Here is a 23,887-nt window from a genome sequence, read left to right as displayed (position 1 = left end):
TATCTTAAATAGTTTCATGAAAATCTAAGACATGTAGTAGCTTAACATATATTTGGTGGTTAATGCCATTAGAATCAAATATCAAGGCTAATTGCAATGTAGTTATTTAACTTGACCAGTTGTTAAAATGGTTTTGGACTTCTAAAATTCTGCCTTTGGAGGTAAGATTACAAGGTGCAGAAGTTTTTCAGTGTAATTTGAACCAATCGAGCCGTTCATTTTGGACTAAGACCATCTTTCCGATCAGGGAGAGTTTCTCTTCCTTTGAGTACAATTGTAAATTTGTTTTATTATGAAATATTTCAGCACAGAAGAATGTATACAGTGTAATATTATGAACACCTATTCACCCACAATGCAGTTTAACTAATAAGTTTAGGACAAGCTAGGCCTCCTGTTTCCCCCTCCCTACCCCATTCCCACTTCCCCCACTGAGTACTGTCATCGGTCTGTTATTCCTGCCACATGTCCCCCTTCCTGACTGTGGTTGAGATTCCTTCATGCCCAGGGCAGTTGCGCTGTGGAGAGTAATACTCACAGCTATTTGTACTTTGTTTAATGCTCATATTATTAATCTCACATATCTAATAAAGTATCTCTGAAAACTAAACTTGCTTGAGCATTTAAAAATCAAACTAATTACATTCATTTAAACTGTAATTACAAATATATGAATCAGTATTACTGATTTAAAAAAAATTTTAAATCCTTCAAACAGTTGATAAAATGTACACAAATGATTATAAAATGTATTATTACACTTAAATTATTTCTGAGGCATCAACATATGGGCTTACTCTATCTCTTCATTTTTTCTGTACTCATTTTCATACCTTTTTGGGGTTATAGTATTTTTTCTTTTTTTTTAAGGTTGGCCCTGAGCTAACATCTGTTGCTAATCTTTTTTTTTTCCTTCTCCCCAAAGCCCCCCAGTACATAGTTGCATATTCTAGTTGTATGTCCTTCTAGTTCTGCTGTGTGGGATGCTGCCTCAGCGTGGCTCGATGAGTGGCGCTAGGTCCGTGCCCAGGATCCCAACTGGTAAAACCCTGAGCCTCCAAAGCAGAGTGTGAGAACTTAACCATTCGGCCATGGGGCCAGCCCATATAGTATTCTTATTTTATCTTCCTAGGGTTTTTATAATGTTATTTGGATATTTCCCCAGGATTGCGGTAATCTTACCAGACCCACAAGAATATTCCCCAGACCAGACCATTCCTAGGATGTGGCTTATCAACTAATCTTTGGTCAGAGTACAGGACTTGAGGGAGCAACCTGAGCCCTTGGGCATCCAGGCTGAGCTTCTTGTTTACAATCAAGCTCCACTTACCAGCTCAGTAAAGCTTTTCAAGATTGTTTTTAGCATACGTTTTAGGTTTTTTGCCACTTGATATCTTTCTTCAAAATGGTTTACTTTAAAGTCCTGCTTGGCTAGTGTTAGATAGGTTGTTTTTCCATTATGATATATTCAGCTCATCTGGTACCATGATTAAAACTATTTCTTCCTTATTGGTATTTCATTTTAAGTAGTAGGACCATCAAGAGGTTCAATTACCTAAGCGATGCATAGTTGGCTTTCCTCTTTAGGACATTCAGCTCATTTATCTCTGTTGAACCATTTTTGGGAGTCTTATGTGTGACTACCTGCAGTGATGACATATTAAATCACTTTCTTGCCTGCTGTTTCTTCCCTGTGCGACCACTAGGGATGAGCACTAAGGGATGAGTAATCCTTTCTGTCCTTGGTATAGTCTCTACAATTTCTGGGACTTTTCATGATATCTTGTATTCACCATTTTTCCTCACACAGATAGTAGCAAGTATATATCCATACTTTATAAACAGGCATAAACTTAAAGAAAGAAATTCACATATATTCTCTTTTACTTATTAAAATCAATATAAATAAAACATATCCTCTTACAGTTACTCATTTTTGTATTACAATTACCTTTTGTATAGTATATGTTAATATTTCTTCTGGGGTATCATAAACTCATGACCTTTCATAGCTGCAACTTGTCCTAATTATATTAACAGTAATATTTATTGTTTGCTGAGGCTGTGTTTCACAGTAGGAGACTGTTTAAGCAAGTTGCTTTGCCCTTTAGCCTGTTTCTGGCATCCTTAAAAGCATTCTTGCTTTTTGGCAAGACATGATGTTCCAAAACCACCCTAATTTTTCTTGCCCCAAGACATGGAATCAGGTACCCTCGAGGAGTCCTTTCTCCTTTTGGTAGAGAATAGCATTAGGGATCAAAAAGTGTGGTGAGTAAATGTGCTGTTGTTGCTGTGGAACCAAAGGAACAGTGATAGAACTAGAAAACACGTCTTCTTTAAAGCCAGAAGTTCATACTGATTTTTCCATTTTAACATTTCATGTTACTGTACTCTGCTTTCCTTATAGTAGAGAGTTTTTTCATTGTCTGAGAAAAGCCACTCCTTAGAACAAGAGGGGAAATCTCATTCTAACTGCTGAAAATTCAGTTAACCAAATCTGCCCCCAGGAAACATTAGCTCCTCCAAAGTGACACCTTCCTATTTATTATTTTAGTTAATTAAACCAGTCCATATCTGAAGCATTTTCAACTCTGGGGCTGAAGATCATCTCCAAAATCATGAGCGCCATCAGTTACAATAACCATGCTTTAATTATTTTTGCTCTATTTTCTGGGGACACTGGGAGCACAGGCAATGAAGATTTTAACTTGCTCAAAGATTTTGCAGAGGATTCTCAATTCTCATTTAAAGGCTTAGTGTTCTAATAATTTTGGGTTTCTTAATCATCCTAAAGGCTGAATGCTCTGACTCATTCACCTGTTTTTTTATAACATTAAAAATTTAACACTTCCATTTTTAGAGCAAACGTTGACTTTTATTGGAATTTCTTGGGTAGTCTCCAAATGTTCAAGCGAAGTGACTTACTTGGGGGATCACAGTCACATTCTGAACTTGTGAGCTCTCCATTTCTGTGAGTTGACTAGAGTGGGAGTTCTACTCAGCTTCTCAACGTTTATTGAGTCTTTATTACACACTGGGCCAAATATATACATGAAATAGAGGTTTGGAAATGGAAACCATTTGTTTCTTTCCTTCAAACCACCTCCAAAGGCTAACCCAGTCTTTCAGAGGCAAGGATGCAGGTCCGTGCTATACTTCTTCTAAGAGGACTGGTTCAACTCCTCAGTGTTCCGTGGGAATGGGAACAGACCTGGAGATGACTCATGGTTTGAATCTGGCCCAGAATAGATCAACAGTGGCCCTGACTGTGTGTTTGTTACATAGTGTAGGGAAGAAAATGGGGAGGATGTAGAGTAAGGAGGAAAGTCAGGAGGTGAAAGGACCACAAACTTCCAGATCTGGCCCTGGGATGACCCCTTTGACCGCACTGAAACAGACTCAGACCCCAAGGCTGGAGCTCTTTTCCCATCCAGGGAAGCCTGGTGTGTGTGGACTGCTCAGTGGCTCAGCTCATTCCATTCTATTCCATATCAGCCCAGGAAGCTGCTCTCGCTAGGACTGCATCTTCCCTGGGATCAAGTCTTGAAGCCACCTGGGATATACTTCCACATGTCTGAAGTCTTTAGGTAGCAACTAAGAGAACTATTATTTCTGGCATCAAAGAAATGATGTTTGGTGATCATAAACAAGTTTTAACATTTAATCCTTTGGTATCTCCAGCTGATGACCCTCTCTTCCCTTCATTTATTCTTTCACTAATTCGTTCATTTAGCAAATATTTATTAAGATCCTTATGTTCGTGCAGCAGTAATTAAGAAACAGGGATTAAAAAAAGCAAAATGTATTCTGTGCATAGGTGACTGCAGGTATTATACACTGTGACAGACCCACGATTTAGGGACAAGTTTTGAAAATGACACTCTCTTTATTTAAAGTTAATTGGAACAAAACATAAAGTGCATAAGATTAGCCATCCATAGAAGTTACTTAACCTGGATGACATGAATGTATCAGTCTCCCCGGAAATATCAACTATAATTATAAATGTATTTTGTGACTTGGGGAAACATAATACGAGGTTATGTTGTAAGGCTGTAATGACAGAAGCATTAGCATCTGGGAAAAAAAAGTTGGGAAAGTATCTGCCAGTGTGTCTCCAGTACTATCCAGGGAAGGGGAAATAATAGACTAGTATTTGTTATCTAGATGGAGATATCTCCAGAGAGAAGGCTAATAACATTTACATAGTACTTCAGTTTACAAAGTGCCTTGTGTACATTCTTTCTTTCAATATTCATAATTGCCCCATAAATTCAGTATCATTATCATTCTTGTTTTATTGAGGAGGAAATGGAGTCTAGGAGGGTAAGTGACTTTCCAAACTCATTCTGTCAGTGAGGGGCAGAACTAGAAGTGATCTGACTTTTTCTTTTAATTGAGGTAAAAAACAGTATATAGCATTATATAGGTTTCTGGTGTACAGCATTACAGTTTGACATCTGTGTACACTACAAAGTTATCACCACCAAAAGTTTACTTACCGTCCATCACCATACAATTGGCCACCTTTGCCCATTTCACCCACCCTTATCCCCCTTCCCTCTGGTAAACACCAATCTGTTTCCTGTAACTATGAGTTTCCACTGTCCCTTAAGTATCTAACATACACCAGTAGAAAACCCACCATGCTAGGTTAAAGGGGCACAAATGGCTTCTCAGTAACACCCAATCTTCTTCATCTGACTATAGGCTTATCAAGTCATCTTTTAATCAATAATTTGGTCTCTTGGGAGAGGCAAACCTTTAGAAGATAATTATTGCATTCAAGACTGGCTTCATGGGTGTGCAACCTGTGTAGTTCCACAGGGCTCTGTGCTGGCTTCACTCTTGGCTTAATGTTTTGCTGTCACTGTCTTGAAATTCTTAATAATTTATGAACAATAAGCCCACTATTTTCATTTTTCACCAGACCCTACAGATTATGTAGCTGGTCCTGACTGCACAAATGATGGCTACCAGTTGGGGTCCCTGGGTAATTAACCAATGCTTTGGGAGTTTGAAGGGCACGTGGGATTTAGAAATGAGGACAGGAGAGGAAGTGGAAGAGTCTTCCTGGGGGAGAAACTTTGGGAAAGGAAGAGCGGTGCAACATACAAGGCATGCTCTAGGAGTAATACCATTTGCAAGGCTGCTCTCTTTGGTTCATTCCAAAATATCATTGATGAAAGAGTTATCCCAAAAGGTCTGTGTGTTTATTCCTCCCATGTCTGCAAGGGAATCATCATCGACCCTTGGCCGACACCTAGGAAGGTGGCCCCTGGGATCTTCTTTATGTTAGTGATGGATAATTTTGTTATATACACTTGGAGCAATGGACCATGCGGTACTGGCTTGTCAAGTTGCTTCGCACAAATCTCAAGAGTGATGATGTGCACCTGCCTTCATTGTTGGAGTCTTGATCTCGGTTATCATGGTTGGTTATGTAGCAGAATGTACCTATGTGACCCGCCCCCTACAAACGCCACAGATTCTGAGATTCCAGTCGACTTCCCTGGGCAGAGACATTCCACATATACCCCAGACAGATCTGCCAGAGAGAAAGTCCTTCTGTGTGGCCTTGCATGAGGAAGAACATCAGAAGCCTGTGCTGGACCTCTCTAGACAACACCTATGCACATCGATTTCCTGCTGCTTTTGCTCGGTATCCTTCGCTGCAATAAATTGCAGCCCTAAGTATAACGTGTCATTAAGTCTTGAGAGTCCATCTGGTGACTCACCAAACAAAACACAAATAGTTTGTATGCTATTTTCTGTTTTTTTAGTAATCGGAATGATGTGTTTGTGTGGAATATCCTGATTTAATAATACTGAAAACAGATAACAACAATATTTATAATGATAAATTCTAGTCCAGATATAGCCTTTTCCTTAAATTCCTTTCTAAATTTTGACAGCTATTCCTTTTACTAAAGATTTTGGAGAGTCTAATTGGATTTACAATTATTTTAAAAGACTTTGAAAAAACAGAACCCTATATATCCAGATGCCAGTTGACCATTTGGAGAGTATTTTTCATTTTGGAGACATGTGCACTTGCTAAAATAGACTTGGAACAGCTCACAGAACACATGCCTTTGTGTCCTCTTGGACTGAGTACTGCCATTCTTCCTTCTCCAACATTCCAGAGGTACTGACTCACAGATTACAAGTGTTTCAAAATTCTATCACTTATGTCTCTGCCAACCACAGCTCAATTTTCATGTCTTTGCAAAAACTTGGCCTCTAATGAGGACTTAGGTTTATTTTATAATCTACTTAGTTAAAAATAACTAGAGTCAAATTTCCTTTATATAGCATTTGTTTGTATACTTAGCTCTTACAGTATTGGTTAAGACTTATATAATTAAAAGAGTTAAAAGCAAGTTTAAAAGTCTTCAAGGTTAATTTCTCTTACTCTATCTTTCCTGGCCATTAAGGATGCTTTTATTTATATTATGAATATGGTTATTTTACCATTTTAAAATCTTTAATTAAAATCTCTTATTAACTATTGAAATATAGTTATATATATCCCTTACTTTGCAGAATATCTGTATTATAATTAATTGACTATAAAGGCAAGTTTCTATAAACTAAATAAAATCCTTATACTTTCATCCTCACAACTAAAGTTTGTGTGGAATTTTTATTATTTTACTTGATGTTTCAATCATCCTAGGAGTCAGGCATTATGAGAGGTAACGGAAATTGTCACTGTCATGTGGCCATTCACTGGAGAAGCTGAAGTTCATCTTGCCACCTCAAAGCTCAAAAATCTTCAAAGAATCTCCATTTCCAACCAAATCAAGTTTATACTCCTTTGCTATAATTTTTAATATCCTCTGTAATCTGGCCCCATCCTACCTTCTTGACCTCTTGCTTACTGTTTCCCGACTTGGACACTTAGCTGCTCATTGTGTTTACAACAATGCTGAGTGCATGGTAAGTGGTCATTAAAAGCACACTTATTGATGGATTTTTAGAGGTAAAAGCAAGATATTCCCATAGACTATCAATAAGATAAAACTTTGATTCTACTGGGGCCGGCCCCATGGCTGAGTGGTTAAGTTCTCTGGCTCCGCTTTGCGGCCCAGGGTTTCACCGGTTCAGAGCCTGGGGGCGGACATGGTACCACTCATCCGGCCATGCTGAGGCGGCGTCCCATGTAGCACAACTGGAGGGACCTGCAACTACAATATACGACTATGTACTGAGGGGCTTTGGAGAGAAGAAGAAGAAGAAGAAAAAAAAAAAAAGATTGGCAACAGATGTTAGCTCAGGTGCCAACCTTAAAAAAAAGGACTTTGATGCTATCATAAAAAAAATTTATAAGACAATTGGGAAAAGTTGAACTTCGACTAAATGTTTGATATTGTTACTATTTTTAGGTGTGATGATATTGTGTTTATATTTTTAAAAATCCTGTGTTTTGGACTGAACTGTGTCTCCCTAAATCCATATGTTGGAGCCCTGACTTCCATGAGGCTGTATTTGGAGGTAGGGCCTTTCAGGAGGTAATTAAGATTAAATGAAGTCATAAGGGTGGAGTCCTAATCCAATAGGACAGATGTCCTTATAAGACGAGGAAGAGACACCAGGAGAGCAGAAGCACGGAGGAAAGGGCGTGTGAGGACGCAGCTAGAAGGCAGCCATCTGCCAGCCAGGAGGAAAGGTCTCACCAGAAATCAACCTGCCAGCACTTTGATCTTGGACTTCCTGCCTCCAGAACTGTGAGAAAATAAATTTCTATTGTTTAAGCCACTGTGTTCTTCTGTATGGCACCCTGAACAGACTAACGTACCTTGCTTTTAAGATGGATCAAACTATCTACCTATCTATCTATCTACCTATCATCTATCAAAATAGTTGTAATGTCTGAGATTTGCTTCAAAATAATTTTTGGAGTAGATGGTAGTATAGATGAAACATCATTGATAATTCGTTTTTTTTTTTTTGAGGAAGATTAGCCCTGAGCTAACATCTGCTGCCAATGCTCCTCTTTTTGCTGAGGGAGACTGGCCCTGAGCTAACATCCGTGCCCATCTTCCTCTACTTTACATGTGGGATGCCTGCCACAGCATGGCTTGACAAGCGGTGTGTAGGTCCATACCGGGGATCCAAACCAGTGAACCCCAGAGCCGCCAAGGCAGAACGTGTGCACTTAACTGCTGCACCACCAGGCTGGCCCCAAAATGCTCTTTGTTTTTTTTGAGGAGGATTAGCTCTGAGCTAACTACTGCCAGTCCTCCTCTTTTTGCTGAGGAAGACTGGCCCTGAGTTAACATCCATGCCCATCTTCCTCTACTTTATATGTGGGACGCCTACCACAGCATGGCTTGACAAGCGGTACCATGTCCGCACCTGGGATTGGAACTGGTGAACCCCAGGCTGCCGAGAATCGGAACATGCGAACTTAACTGCTGCGCCACCAGGCCAGCCCCTCGTTGATAATTCTTGAACCTGAGTGATGGGTACTTGGGAGTTAATTATACTGTTCTTTCTAATTCTGTTTATCTTGGGAAGTTTTCATTTAAAAGTTTTTAAATTTTAGCAAAAATGAAAAACTGAAAACAAAAAACTTGTGACTGAGAAGAGGCTTCAATTGTTACCAGGCCAATGACATATGGCAGAGGGTGGGGGTTGGGCTGGAAAGACTCTGGGGCTTTGTGGCTTTGGGAACTATCAGAAGTTACCCGACTCTAGGGGCTCCTTGTTCTCGGTCATTCTCCTTGCTCTTTCCAATTTCTTTTTGTAGGCCTTTCTCCTGATTCTATCCAACCAGTGGTGAGATGGAACAGAACTGGCCTGACATATCAGTGAAATAGCTGGATACTTAAAGAGGTCGATCACAAAGGCCATTCACTCAGACAAAAACCTTTGCTTTGCTCTGACATCCATGACTGAAGTTTCCTGAACTAAATTGATGAAGACCAGTTAATGTGCTGCCCTCGATAAAGATTACATGTACATGCACAGGCACAGTCACACTTGGTATAACTTGCTTCTCCACTTTGGGGCACAAATATAATCTTGTCACATTCGTATGGTTGATTGTTTCAACACCTACATGCTTCACTTTCAGGCAGACTAAGAACATCTTCTTAACGATTCTTCTCACCTCCAAGTGTTCAAATTCTCCAGTTTATTAAGTACCAACTACATATGCATGTGCATGACCCCCCCGGGCCCCCACAGTTGCTTCCATGCCAGGCAGAGGGGCAATTAGAGACTCCATAGTGCCTCTCCCCACCCCATGCCCTGTCCCACTGCTTCTTGCAGCCTCACTGTGTCATAACCAAAGGCCTACCAACTACAATTTGGCAGAAAATGGTTCTCTACCATTTTGGGGATGACCCCATTGGTCCAGATTTCTGCCCAAGCCTCAGATGTCCCCCACATTGGATGCTAACAACGTCTCTTAATGAACATTCTTCTACTCAGCCATTACTCCTCACAGCACAAATTGCCGAGGTGACTACTCCTGGAGTTGTTTCAAATAGCAACCACATGCAGGGTTGCATATGCATTTTCCCACAATACCCATGTGCTGAGATTGGGTTTCCAACCTGGACTTGCATCCTCCTCAAGTTTATTTTATTTAAGGAATTTCCTTGCTCTTCTGTACTCCTGGCTCTTTTCTGGGGCTACCTTGATCCTCTCCCACTGGCCTCTCTAACACTGACCTTCAAGGAGCAGTGAATGGATGACTAGGCCATTCCAAACCCAAGAAAAACACCAGGCTTCTCAATTGGTCCACCACTTTCCCCAAAACTCTACATACTGCTATCAATGGAGAGAGTTTGGGAGAGAGAGTCAGCTTTGCTAAATCAAAGAAGAGAGATCTACTTAAACTCTGAACTCAGGACCAAGAGATTTTACCAAACCTTATTATTGAAAAACTAAAAAGGCCACTGGAGTGACCTTCACAGGGCAAAGCAGATCTGCTTCAGGGTGAATTTCTGTCTCTCTCTATACAGAGGGTATCTGACGATTTCGTTCAAGAAAACAAGCAAACAAAACTCATTATTTATTCATATGAAGGAGATACCACATCATCCCATCTAAAGAGTGGATCCACAGGTAATTTTTATTTTGCTTATCTGTATTTTTAAATTTTTCTTTAATGAGCACATTATTTATCATGTAATGAAAAGTCAGTAAAAAGAAATTTGAAACAAATAAATAAACATAAAAATCACAGACTCTGACGGCCCTGAGCAAGTCCAATGGTGCCAAGATCGGGGTTCCGTAGTAGAACAGAGCATCTGGGGGAAAGAGTTTATAAAATATGTCTGGAAGACAACAAAGGCAAATGTCATCTATGTTAGCAAATCTCATCTAAATCTTTTCCCCTTTTGCAATAATTTAGAGGTGAAAATAATAACTACTAAAAACCATTATGAGGAAGATAATCTTGGGACAATGGAATTTTGTGGAGACATTCAAATCTAGTTAAATTCAGCAAGGGGCCGGCCCAGTGGTGCAGCGGTTAAGTTCACACGTTCCTCTTCTCAGCGGCCCAGGGTTCACCAGTTCAGATCCTGCATGCGCACATGGCACTGCTTGGCAAAAGCCATGCTGTGGTTTGCATCTCACGTATAAAGTAGAGGAAGATGGGCGTGGATGTTCGCTCAGGGCCAGTCTTCCTCAGCAAAAAGAGGAGGATTGGCAGTATTAGCTCAGGGCTAATCTTCCTCGAAAAAAAAAAGAAAGAAATTCAGCAAATATTTAATTTCTTTTTTGATGTGCCAGCCACAATGGTAGGCACAGTGGAAGATGCAAAACAAAAAGAGTAAGACGTAGCCTTTGTCCTCAAAGAGCAAGTGACTTGGGATTGTACACAGAAGTTTAGATTATGAGACAGATTGCCACAGACAGGCATACAGAGGGGGCTGCTGTGTTTAGGTGGACCACACCTGCGTGTTTGTGGGTGGCTGGGAGGGCAAAGGGGCATCAGGAAGGATATAACAGAGGAGCATTTTAATTGGACCCTCAGGATTTCAAAGGTGACTATTGTTGGGCCAGGTATAGATAAATGACCCACTGCTATTTATAGACCAGGTTGGTAAGTGATAACAAAGATAATCTCTTGTCCATGTGATGTTTGATCTTTTAAACTATAATTCCCTCTGAAATATTTAAGATAATTTTGACGTGAAATGACCACTCCAATAGAAAGTCTTTGTCCTTGCTTTGCATCCGTGATGGTCTTTTTTTCTCACTAAAGTAGTCAGCTATATGAAGAAGTTTAAAGTCTTTCATACATCCATCAATATAGCTTTCTTAGTCAGGTCTTAAAAAGAAGACAAGAGGATTTCAGAAATACAGTGTGAAGGACTGTGGAGCTATGCTTAGTGTCAAAAAACAAAATTGAACTTAGTGAAATGTAAAGATCTCCTTGGCTTTATTCAGTGATTCATAAACCAGGCAGCATCTCATCCAGCAAACAGAAAGAAGCTCTGAAGAGCTGTACAAACTGAAAGACTTATAGGCAGGAGGGCACGGGACAAGAAAGTGACTAGAAAAGAGTGGATTGTTTCAGGCAAGGTCACTTCCTTTGGAAGATGGCGGGAGTCTATCAGGCAGATTACCTCTCTAGTGTGGACCAGGAAATTCCAGACTCGATGGGTTAAGATTACATTCCTGGGTGAGGCCGAAACTGCAATTAGGTTAGACATTAAGTCTTGGTTTGGCGACATGGGCTTAACACAAGTAGCTCTATTTTGGGCCTGTTGTCTCTTTTTTTAAACAATTCCCCTTGTGATCAGACTCTTATCTTAACTGAGAGGCATGGGCAAACTTTAAGGCATTAGCACTTACCCAGCTACCGCTCTGAAGTCCTCGCAGCTTTTGTTGATCCTGTGTGTGCTATTCACAGGGTGGGAAGTTTTCTGCTGAATCTCGATGATATTCACAGCTCTCGACTTCAGGTTCACATTTTCTAAGTCGGTCATTCTCTTGGTTCCTTTTTGGATAATCCATTTTGGGAGATCATTTGCTTGGTGACTTGTGGCCGCAGACATGCATTTAAAGCTTTCGAGAGTGCACCAGCGCACCAGGGAGGCTACAGTGAATATCGTAAGCAAGATAATTCCCAATGTCTGGAGTGCACTTCAAACCATGGTGCCCAAGACCCAAACCAACCAAAATCAAATAAGTCAAAGAAAGACCCCACTGAAGGAGTCGCTTTCTTAAGGCAAGTGGCTTGTTCAGCGAGTTTGTGTGGCTGAGTTTCAACTTCCCCAGAAGTGTTAATCCAGGGGCAGTAGGTGGTGTTGGCCGCAGCACAGACACCCCCTTGTTCAGCTAAAAGGAAATCAAGGCCTATCCTATTATCAAGAACAGCCTTGGCCAGAGAGTCCAAGGATTTTTGTTAGGCAACTATCACTTTTGTAGAAAATTCCGCAATATTTTGAAGAGTGAAGGAGAGATTCCTAATCATAGCCTCATTTTTACTCCCTCTTACCCAGGGAAATAGAGGACTCACCAGAGGAAGCAGGTCCTCACTCACGAAAGCCCCGTGGTGGGTCCTTTCTAACTCGATGGTGTAAATTCCGGGGAATTGGTGAGTGAGGTGTCTCAGTTTGTTTGTGAACGGTTAGCGGCACAGTTAGATAACCCAGGATGCATTGCCTGGTTATGGGCCAGCCATCTAGACATGCATAGGCCCAAGGAGAATGACCACCGCCACTGACAAAGGTAACTCCTTTCGGGGCACACACTGCTCCCGCTAACGTGGTGTTGTGAATGGACTCATTTGCAGGAGTTGTTGCATTTTGCCCCTTCAAGCCAGGGGTCAGTAAGGTTTTCAGCGCATTTGGGAAGTAAATCTCCTAGCCTGAAATAAAAAGTTGTTCCAAATTCTTTGCAAAGATGGGTGCTTCTGGTGAGATCTTTTTGTGATTGAGGGCAGATCTGATTTAGATAATGGTAAGAAGGTGGGGTGCAAATGTACTACAATTTGCCTAAGTATTTGTGTCTAATTGGGCAAGTATGGTTATAATCAGGAAAAAGTAAAAACAAGGCACTGGATGTTCTGGCCGTAAAAGTTGGACTTTGTAAGTTACTTCTAAGAGGACCGATTGTAATTCATGGTGACATTGGGAATAGAAGAAAAGTTGGTCACAGAGAGGACCAGGGCATCTCTAACATCATAGACAGACCAGAGGGGTTTTTTCTTTTCTTTTCTTTTCTTTTTTGAGGAAGATTAGCCCTGAGCTAACATCTGTGTCCACTTTCCTCTATTTTATATGTGAGACGCCTGTCACAGCATGGCTTGATGAATGATGCATAGGTCTGCACCCAGGATCTGAACTGGTGAACTCCTGGGCCGCCAAAGCGGAACACATGAACTTAACTGCTACACCACAAGGCCAGTCGCCAGATCAGAGTTTTTGATGACAAATCCAGCAGTCAGAAATGTTATCCCCTTAGCAATGACCTAGGAGAGATAGATGATGGTGTCATCGCTCCTGTGCCAGAGTAAAGGAAAATAAGAGAAGAAGAGAGGTTTTCACGTTTGGTTAAAGTGTAAGGTCTGCATCTGGCATCTTGGGCAGAAGCAGTCTACATCCATGTCAGCTGCTTCTCTTTCTCGTCAATTTGATTCGGAGGTCTCCAGCATCTGCACAGAACCAGATGTAAGGTGGAGCTTTCTTTAGCTGTGAGATGTATACCCAAGGATCAATGCCTTCTAATTTTGCAACAGTGTCAGTGGTCAGGAGCACTTGGAAAGGCCCCTTCCAATGGGGTTTGATGGCTATCCTCCTCTGATGATGTTTCCAGAATACCCAGTTACCAGGCTCCAGACTGTGACCAACAGGATCCTTTGAATTGGGATCTGGGAAAGTTTCTCTCACCTGCTGAGCCTAGGCTTTAAGCATAAGGCATTGAAGACTTACAGTAGCTGGTCATACTAGCGTGAGATAACAAGGGATCAGCAGAAAATTGTATACCAATAGACGTTGGTCTCCCAGTGACTCTCTCATGTGGGGGGAGATTATGTTTCCAAAGCGGGTACTGCAAACAGTCAGCAAGGCCAGAGCAGTGCCTTAGGCCAAGGGGGTCTAGTAGTTTCAGAGCGTTTAGAGATTTTGAGAGTTTGAGGATCCCATTAGTTCTTTCAACCTTGCCTGAGGATTGAGGGTGATAGGAACAGTGGTAATTCCGAGAAATGGGGAAGGTTTTTGCTAAGGTTCATATGATTTTCCCAGTGAAGTGGGTGCCTTAAGCACTGGAGATTGTGGAAGGGATATCCTAAATAGAAAACATATTTTCTAACAGTTTCTTTGCCACTGTGAGGGCATCAGGCTTGTGGCAGGGGAAGGCTTCAACCCACCCGGAAAACACACATACAGTAACAAGAACATATTAATAACCCATACTAGGTGGCAGTTGAAGGAAGTTCTAGTTGCAGGGGCTCAAAGGGTCCAGATGGAGGTGGTTTGAGGCCCCAGGGGACAAAAATAATTTTTCCTGGATTATGAACCTGACAGGTCAGACATTGGTGGTAAACTGTTTTTGTAATATTATAGAAGTCTTCCCACCAGTGTTTATTCATAGCTTGAGTCATCTTAAATGCACTATGGTGGGTGAAGGAATGCAAAAAAACAAAAAATTGGATTTGCCAGAGAGCCGGGAAGAGCCAAGCGGCTGTCTTGGGTTTCCTGTCGCCTTGACTGTTTGGTTAATTTACAACCATCTTAATTTCTCTGATTCAGGAGCAGACTGTTGCCAAGGACATCAAGATGGCAAAAGTATGGCAACAAGGGGTCATTTTTTTCAGAAGCAGCGTGGACTTCATCCGTATATGCTGCTTCCTTTATAGATTCTGTTGCTGCGGCTTTTGCATGAAAGCCAGCTAGGACATTTTCCTGATATTCAGATTTGGTGTTTTTAGTGTGAGCCTCAATTTTTTTTTTAATGCATAAAACATTTTATTATTTCTATTTGATAAGGTGAAAATGATTACAGTATTTCCTGTTAATAAAGCGGTATTCCAAGCCTCTATTAGCACTACTTTATATCATCTATCGAAGAGGTAAAAACGTTACTGTTAGTTGATAATATTGCACCTGGGCTGGACAGTCAGAACTACTAAAGTCCTCCTGAGTCTTTAATGATGGATGAATATATTATTACCATCACCTTAAAAACTTATTTATGCATCTTCTTAAACAATGTTCCTGTTTTATTTTTCTTCAGGATAGAAATGGAGACATTGGACTTTAAAGTTCAACTTTGGCCACTTCCAACTTGAACAAATTGTATGATCTTATACTTAAGGTTTCTGTGCCTCAGTTTCCCAAAGTGTAAAAAAAAGAAATAATAATAATAGTAGTTGCTTCGAAGGTAGATTGTAAGGATTAAATGAGTTACTATGCTGAAAAGCTTATAACAGCACTTGACCCATAGTAAGAGTTCTAAAGGTTAGCCATTATCATTATGGAGGTGTCCTGCCTGCCTTAAGAAGATTTATAATTCTCACCTCTCTTAATCATCCTTTCTTTCCCAAAACACAAAAGCAGGGGGAAAAGCAAACACCATGTGTTTTTATTCTCAGTGACATGTTCCTATAGGTCTCTCATTATTAAAAACATGCCATTCAATAGTGTTGCATTTGGCTGCTATGATAAAGTTATGTGAATTGCAATGTATTTTTTCTCAGGTTTTGAGCGTGTCATTAATCTTTCTGAAGTAACAGTTTCCTGTTGTGAAATTTTGCAATTTGTATTCCTAATGATGATTATTATAAATTGCAGTCATGTGTTAAATGTTACTTGTCTTTATTTAGAAATTAAACTGAGATGCTTACTAATTCTCTGGTTTCATGACTTTCTGTGTGAAATATCATTCATATCTAGGTCTGTACTCAGTCCACTGTTGTTACTTGGATTGAGCTTCAATTTTTTTTTTTTTTTTTTTTGAGGAAGATTAGCCCTAAGCTAGCATCTGCTGCCAATCCTTCTCTTTTTGCTGAGGAAGACTGGCCCTGAGCTAACATCCATGTCCATCATCCTCTACTTTATACGTGGGACGCCTACCACAGCATGGCTTGCCAAGTGGTGCCATGTCCACACCTGGGATCTGAACTGGTGAACCCCAGGCCGCCGAAGCGGAACATGCAAACTTAACTGCTGCGCCACCGGGCCGGCCCCTGAGCCTCGATTTTAATAATAGCAATTTCATAAGGTAGAATAGCTGTAGGAAGTTTGTTTACTTGTTGTCCAATTTTGATTGGGGCCCCAGTGGACGTAGGAAAACCTGTTTTGTTTCTATAACATACCCAAATCATGGATTACCCCAAAGTCATACCAGCTATCAGGATAAAAAAGTAACAATTTGTCCTTCTGACAACGGACGTGCTCTGGTAAAGGCGTGGAGCTCTGCTTGTTGGGCTGATTTAGTCTGAGTGGGATTTCTCTTTTCAAGCAGTTCATATCAGGTAATAACAGCATAACCAGATTGGAAATTCCTTTTTTCAGTTTTATAGTATGACCCATCAACAAACAGAATTAGATCAAGATTAGTTAAGGGGGTGCCTCATAAATCAGGATGTGGTGTCACAGAATGGGACATTATTACCTTGAGGTGATGGGACTGACATTATAGGCAGAGGTAGTAACGTAGCAGGATTAAGAATATTGCAACATGATATTAGCTCAGGGCCAGTCTTCCTCAGCAAAAAAAAAAAAAAAAAAAGGAGGAGGATTGACAGCAGGTGTTAGCTCAGGGCCAATCTTCCTCAAAAAACAAACAAACAAAACAAAAGAATGTTGCAAGATTTAAGATGTAGATTAGGTGGTAAAAGCAGAAGGATCCATAGAAGGTTAGTCTACTTGTAGAGAAACCTTGAGTGAATTCAGAGTTAAATAGACTTTGGTCGGTGTGTGGAGTTTGTAAATAAACGTCGTTTCCTAGGGTTAAATCTGCTGAGGCTTCTACTGACTTTGCAGCTGCAGCTATAGCCTTAAGGCGGTTGAGACAAGCAGAGCAACTGAATCAAGATGTGTGCTGGAATAGGCAACAGGCCTGTGTTTATTACCATGTTCTTGAGTGAGCATTCCCAGGGCTTGGTCATCTCTTTTAGTACAAATAAGGTGAAAGGTTGTGAATAGTTAGATAACCATAGGTCAGGAGATTCTCACAGTGCTTGTTCTAGTCTTATAAAGACCTGCCTATGTTTATCTTCCTGAGGATCAAGGACTGGAATTATAGTGAGTTCATAAAGCAGAGAAGCCAACAGAGAAAAATTAGGAACCCGTAGTCGACATTAGCCAGCCAGGCCTGGAAATCCACGGAGTCGTTGCTTCCTGTGGGCCTGGAGAAGTCTTGGATTAGCTTAATTCTTTTTGGAGATAGCTGGATTCCTTCAGTGCTTAGATTGTGACCTAGGTAATGAACGGTGTCTAGCGATAACTGCAATTTTTCCTTGGAGACTTCATGCCCTTTTTCAGGTAACTCTTGTGGCGAATAAATGGAATCTGTTATGGATGCCTCCTTGGTAACCGAGCACAGAGAGAGACTGTCGACACACCGTCAAAGGGTCGATTTCCCAGGGAACTGGAGGGTGCTGAAATCTTGGTGGAGTCCTTGGGGCAAATAAGAAGGGGCCTTAGTGAACCCTTCAGGCCTGATCTTCCACGTATATTGTTGATTGCTCCAAGTAAAGGCAGATGGCTATTGGCTGTTGGGGTCTACAGGGATGCTGGGGAAGGCTGGTCAAAGGTCTGCGACAGTGAACCATTTGAAGTCTGGCGGAACTTGTGACAAAAGGCTGTTTGGATTTGGAACAAAGAAGAAACGGGGAATAACTATCTCGTTAACAGCTCTCAAGTCGTGGACAAATTGCCATCCTCACCCATTAGGTTTCCAGACTGGCAAGATGGGCGTGTTACAGGGGCTGGTACTGGGCAGACTTAACCCCTGGATGATCAGGTCTTCTTCTGTTGGTATAAAGCCTTGTATGGCCTCGGGCTTTAGTGGATATTGAAGCAATTTAGGAAGAGGTTTCGTTAGGTCATCTGAATTTTTATAGGTTCTACACTTTTTATTCTCCCAATGTAAGTATAAGAAATAGCCCACAAATTTTGGGGCACCTCAGCTAAATTAGGGATTTTTTGCTGGAATTCTTCCTTTTCTATATCAAGGGCAGATTGTAAGGAATCTAAAAGTTCAGGTTAAGGTTGAGGAAGATTAGCCCTGAGCTAACATCTGCTGCCAATCCTCCTCTTTTTGCTGATGAAGACTGGCCCTGAGCTAACATCCGTGCCCGTCTTCCTCTACTTTATATGTGGGACACCTACCAGAGCATGGCTTGCCAAGCAGTGCCATGTCTGCACCCGGGATCCGGGCCAGAGAACCCAAGGCCACCGAAGCAGAGCGTGTGCCCTTAGCTGCCACGCCACCGGGCTGTCCCCTGGTCAGGAAATTCTAAGGTGAGGTCTCCATTGGAGGCAAAATATATTAGCAGTTTTAATCTAGAAAGGCGATCTCTACCTAATAGACTGAGTGGAGCTGTGTCACGGAGCAAAAAGGGATGTTTTCCAATGAAAGGTCCCCAAGTCATTTGCACTGGTTGAGAGAGAAACCCTCTCTGAATTTTATTAGTCGCCCCCACTGTGGAAACTTCTTTTTCATTCCAAGGGATTTGTTGTCCTATGAGAGGGGAGTTTAAAGTAGAGAGTGTGGCTCCAGTATCTACCAGAACTTGGCAAGGTTTCCCATTAATTTTAATTTTAGTTTCCCCTTGGCTATTTAAGGGGACTGCTGGGAGAAGTTTACTGGAAAGTCCCTGGGAGTCCTTTCAGCTCTTGGAGGGGTCCATATGGGGCCCACCTTTGGGGGTAGATACCAGGGCATTTGAGCTATTGTTGAAGAATTTACTAGAATCTTTGAGGACAATCCTTTTTCCAGTGTCTCAATTGGTTACAGTTGAGACATCAATCCCTGGGCTGGCATTTTGATGCTTGGCTCCCAGGAGGGTGCAGTGCATGAGGCTCAGGTGTCATTTTGGGCCTCTGGCTTTGGAGCTGTTGTAGTTATACGGTCAGTAGCTTGGCGGACCTTTGTTTATGGTCTTGTTCCAAAGTCCTTTCAAAGCACTCAGCTGTGGTTACAAGTTCAGTCAGACCAGTGGCCTCCCATCCTATTTTCTGTCTTTTTCCCAATTTACTATTCTCAGGAGATAGTCCATTTACAAACAGGGCAGCTAGAGCAGGCTGGGTAACCTCATTTATTGTATAGACCCCAGAATTCTGTAGGAAGAGAGCTTCCAGACGGGCTTTAAGTCTGCCACAGATTGACCTTTCTTTTGTTTGCATATTTGAATAGACTAATCAGCGTGGGCAGAGAAAACTGAAGGAATGGCTTTTAAAAGGTTAATCACAATTTTGTGAGATTTTTCTGGTCCAGGAAGGGATCACGTTGAAGACTGAGGATCTCAAATATCATCCTCAAGGTTATGACATTCTGCTTTCCATATCTGTTTTTGGGCTTCACCAGGTCCTACCAGCATGTGCTGAAGCTGGTAAAGATCTGGCGGTCCAGGGTCATGACCCTGAGAGTGACTCTAAATCCTTCAGAAAACGTTTGGGGATCCTCTTTGGGTTTAGGAAATTCTTTAACTATGGCCTTTTGTTCGGTCTTTGACCAAGGAGCGAAAGACACCTGAGGAGGATCTCCTGCTGCCTTGGGTGGTTTTATTTTAAAAGGTAACTGTTTAATAGTCTCTTCAGAGTGGAAAGGCAGCTTAGACAGAGAATCAGTAGAACGTGAGTACTCAGGTAAAGGAGGGTAGAGGGGTGCTGTAGGAGTCATGTCTGTCTTATTGTCTTCTAGGTACCTTTTGTGTCTTTAATTTTTCATTAGACTTTGTAATGGATTTTTTAATGATGCTATTTTGGAATCCGGAAGGCTTTTGGAAGCTTCTGCATACCAATGAGAATAGGTATCCCATTCTGTTTGTTTGATTTGGGATCCCTTGCTTTCAAGTACACTTCTTAAATAAATGATCCTGTCTCATTGGAATGTTCCCCATAATGGCCATCATGATTGTAGGTTGTCTTCAGTAAGATTTTGCAATTTTGCAGATATTTGTGTCTTCCAGGACCACAGTTCTTAGACATAAAATAAGGAGGTATGCCAGAAGATGGAGAGCTCAATTCTGTGTAATTTAAGGATCCCATTCTTTTAGCTGAGCATTTGGGTCTCTCAGAGCCTCTTAATACCTAAGAGGGATGTGCTGCTGGGTTGGGGATTGCCCGGTGTTTTGCAGTATACCTTGTTGCATGGATATTTTCTTGAGGTTGGCGGGTGACCTAATGTCAATCTAACCAGTTCCATGACCAAGTAGTTGTCCTAACATAGGGATTGCAGAGTTAGGCGGCAAGAGCTCTAACAGCTTTTAAGTGGTGGAACCATGCCCACCAATTTTGTGGCTTTTGTCTTCTGAGACTCTCATTAACAACAGCCTTTACACAAAATTTTATTTGCCCAAGGCCTCACATTGGACCCAGTCCAACTTAATTCAGACGCAGTCCCACCCCGGACTTTCTAAGTCCACTTTCTAAGTTGGACTTAGTCTGACCCTGGACCCAGCTGAAGTGGACCCAGTCTGGTTTCTAAGTCAGACACAGTCTGACACTGACCGGTAACCACCAGCACTTCCCAACTGGAATCTGGGGATTGGGGAAAGGATTGAACCACTAGACTCGAAAGAATGGGGACTGTGGACTGGGATTCCAAACACTGAGGACCTGCAGAGTGAACCACCAGCAGTTCCCAGCGTGGAATCCGGGGAAGGATTCCGAACAAGTGGGGAATTGTGGAAACCAATTAGACTGGAAGCTTCGCGCAAAGAGAGAGGAGCTCAGAACTGAGAGAAACATACCTACCACCCTCAGAAATGGCGAGACAGACAGAGAACTCAAAGCGTTCATGGGTACCAGCGCCTGTGTTTCTTGTTGTCCCCAATGCTATCAGAAGCGTCCTTTGGATCTTGTTCCCACCACCAAATCTGTTAAAAAACAAAGTTCAACTTAGTAAAATTTAAAGACCTTAGTAGCTTTATTTAATAATTCATGAATCGGGCAGCATCCTATCTAGCAAATAGAAAGGAGCTCCGAAGAACCATGCAAAATGAAAGACTTTTATGGCAGAAGGGAGCAGACAAAGAAGTTACTAGAAAAGAGTGGATTGTTTCAGGCCAGGCCACTTCCTTTGGGGGATGGCAGGCATCTATCAGGCAGATTACCTCACTAGTGCTGACCAGAAAATTTCCGACTGACTGGTTAAGACTGCGTTCTTGGGAGAGGCTAAAACTGCAATTAGGTTAGCTATGAAGTCTCAGTGTGGTGACACGGGCTTAGCAGAAGTGACTCCATTTTGGGCCTGTTCTCTCTTTCTTAACATTGGTAAGCAAAAGTCTCCACAAAACTTCTCTTTATAAATAAGTTATAACTCTATGGAAAATAAAATTGCTTGTTGATAATGAAAGAGAATGCAAAGTTCACTAATAGTGGTGTCAAAATTCATATCCTGAAGAGAAATCTGGGTTACTTCTTGCCTAAAACAGAAATAAGACAATAAAAATTTGATAAACATCCTCAGCTAACTTTACATGTGGGATCTCTTTCAAGTCAAGTTTCCGGGTTCCATTTTTTAAAAATAGAATCTTGTGTTGCCTTTTTCCAGTGCCTTCTTTTCTATTTCAGCCTAGTGTTTTGGCTCTTCAATCCCACGGACTGTGAGAGAGTGGAGGCCCAGAATTTATCGAGTAGATCAGGAAGCTGCTCCTTTTTGTTCTTTTCTCAAGCTGAGGATTGTGATTGAATCAAACTAACAAAAACACAACACCCCACCAAATTAAAGCTTAAATGTCCCTTTGCTGCTGGTTTATTTGTATTGTGGGGACTTACTATCTACAAAGGGCCATGTGTTGAAAGCACCGTCTTAGGGATCAAAGGCAATTTAACCTGAATTGTTAGACACAAGGACAAACCAGAATGCTCTGGGCATTGGTCGCCAGGAGCAAGGTGGTGTCTTTCACTCCACCACAGAGGCACTACCTCCCTAGGTGAGACATTTGGTACCAGGGACCCCTGGGAACCAACTGTACTTAGGCCACTGGTTTACACCAATAAGGGAAAGGGAATCCTTTCAGCACAATGCCTTTGGGTGGGGGAAATACTGTCCCCTGCCTGCAAGACAGTCTTCAGTACAGGGAACAATAGTGATCGCAGCTCAAAGTGGAAGGTGACACGCCCCCAGGGAGTCCTTGCCAGGGAAAAGTGCCTCCCACCCTTGACAATGAGAGAGAATACACAGCTGTCTTTGCTCATTAATCTTTTAAGCTGATAGGGGCAAGGCTGACCCTGTTGGAGGCTGATCTCCGGGTAGGAATGTGTGGAAGGTTGCACAGAAAGAAGATGGTGGAAGCGCTGGCTGTCTGGAGTGACGCAAAAGCACAGATGACGAGAGAAGATTCTGAAGGCAAAGGCAAGAGCTGCATTGCTTTATTTTATTTTATTGTTTCTTACTAGAAATCCTTAGACATCACAGAAAAACACATTTCAAAGGAAGAACTTTTACAAAAAAAAAAAAAGGATTTTTTTCCCCTACATCCTACTCTTTGAAGTTTGCCACAGAGGGAGGTGGCTCTTGATCAAGTTGGGATGAAATCGTACCTTGAAGTCATCAAGCTGGGGGCCAGTAAAGGACTTTGAAGGACAAAACTTGGTGCTTAGATACTTGACATGAAGGAGAATGTTGGAAAGAAGGCAAAACTACTGTGTCTTTCCAATGTTACTTTGAGTCATTATTTTATCTTTTTTTCTATCTAGAAAGATGGATTTACATGTTGTCATACCTGCCTCCTTGCTTGATTTAACATAATGATATGAGTACATCTCTTTGCGGCAACCCCTAGGCTTGTCAATGCCGTGATCGTTTCTGTGAGGTGTCCTGCTTGGTGAAGAACTGACCTGCTGGGTCAGAAGTTCCACTTGGGCTCAATTTGGTACATACTTATTAAGCCCCTACTAGGTGCCAAGACTGGCTGTTCCCAGCACTGTGGAGAGAAATTTAAAAGGTTAATAACAGGGGCTGGCCCAGTGGCACAGCGGTTAAGTGTATGCATTCCACTTTGGCGGCCCAGGGTTTGCCGGTTCGGATCCTGGGTGTGGACCTATGCACCGCTTGTCAAGCCATGCTGTGGTAGACGTCCCACATATAAAGTAGAGGAAGATGGGCACGGATGTTAGCTCAGGGCCCGTCTTCCTCAGCAAAAAGAGGAGGATTGGCAGCAGATGTTAGCTCGGGGCTAATCATCCTCCAAAAAAAAAAAAAGAAAAGTAAAAGATCAATAACATACTTAGCAGTGTAGACAAAGTGCTGGAGGCACACGCAGGAAGGAGGGGTTAATTTCTGGTGGAAGAACTGGGCAGGATTTTACAGATTTGAACTGGACCCTGAAGGGTGACTAGGATTTCAGCAGGCAGAGGGAACAAAAGCACCGAGCTTGCTCTGGTGTATGGTGAGAATTCCTGGGAGTCCTGGAAGGGAAGGCTAGCCACTGGGAAGGCAGCAGGGATTAAGGTTTTAGGGGAAAGTAAAGAGAAGCCTCATCTCTGTTAAGAATCTGTGTGCTCACGAGCAGTAACATGGTCGTGATTACGTTAGGATTCAGGACCTGACTGGCTGAGCAAGCGAAGGAATGGCAGATGTGCACCAAGCAGGGGCAAGATAGAGTGCTGACAGGATTTGAGAGCCTGGGTCCTTCCTTCCTGAGACCCAGCATCATTTCTCTCTTTGGGCTCCATAAGACAGTCGAGTTCTTGAATATCTTCCTCTTTTTGCTCTAGCTAGTTTGAGTTGGGAATCTATCACT

At 41.9% G+C, this 23,887-nt stretch overlaps 1 long non-coding RNA gene across 2 annotated transcripts in view; it reads left to right on the top strand.

The window, feature by feature from the left end:
• The first annotated feature begins 7,600 nt into the window (after positions 1-7,600).
• The window catches only part of LOC138921464 (uncharacterized), a 31,148-nt gene continuing 14,861 nt past the window's right edge, over positions 7,601-23,887 (top strand). The window contains exons 1-3 of one of the 2 annotated variants that reach the window (XR_011434055.1): positions 7,601-7,730; positions 9,978-10,080; positions 15,205-15,817. This is a non-coding gene — a long non-coding RNA (uncharacterized lncRNA). Of the gene's footprint in view, positions 7,731-9,977; positions 10,081-15,204; positions 15,818-23,887 lie in introns of those variants that run through there. The other variant, XR_011434056.1, reaches the window with a different exon arrangement.

The sequence above is a fragment of the Equus caballus genome, chromosome 29 (assembly GCF_041296265.1).
Source record: "Equus caballus isolate H_3958 breed thoroughbred chromosome 29, TB-T2T, whole genome shotgun sequence".
Lineage (NCBI taxonomy): Eukaryota > Metazoa > Chordata > Mammalia > Perissodactyla > Equidae > Equus > Equus caballus.
This window is presented reverse-complemented; position numbering and strand designations above follow the sequence as displayed.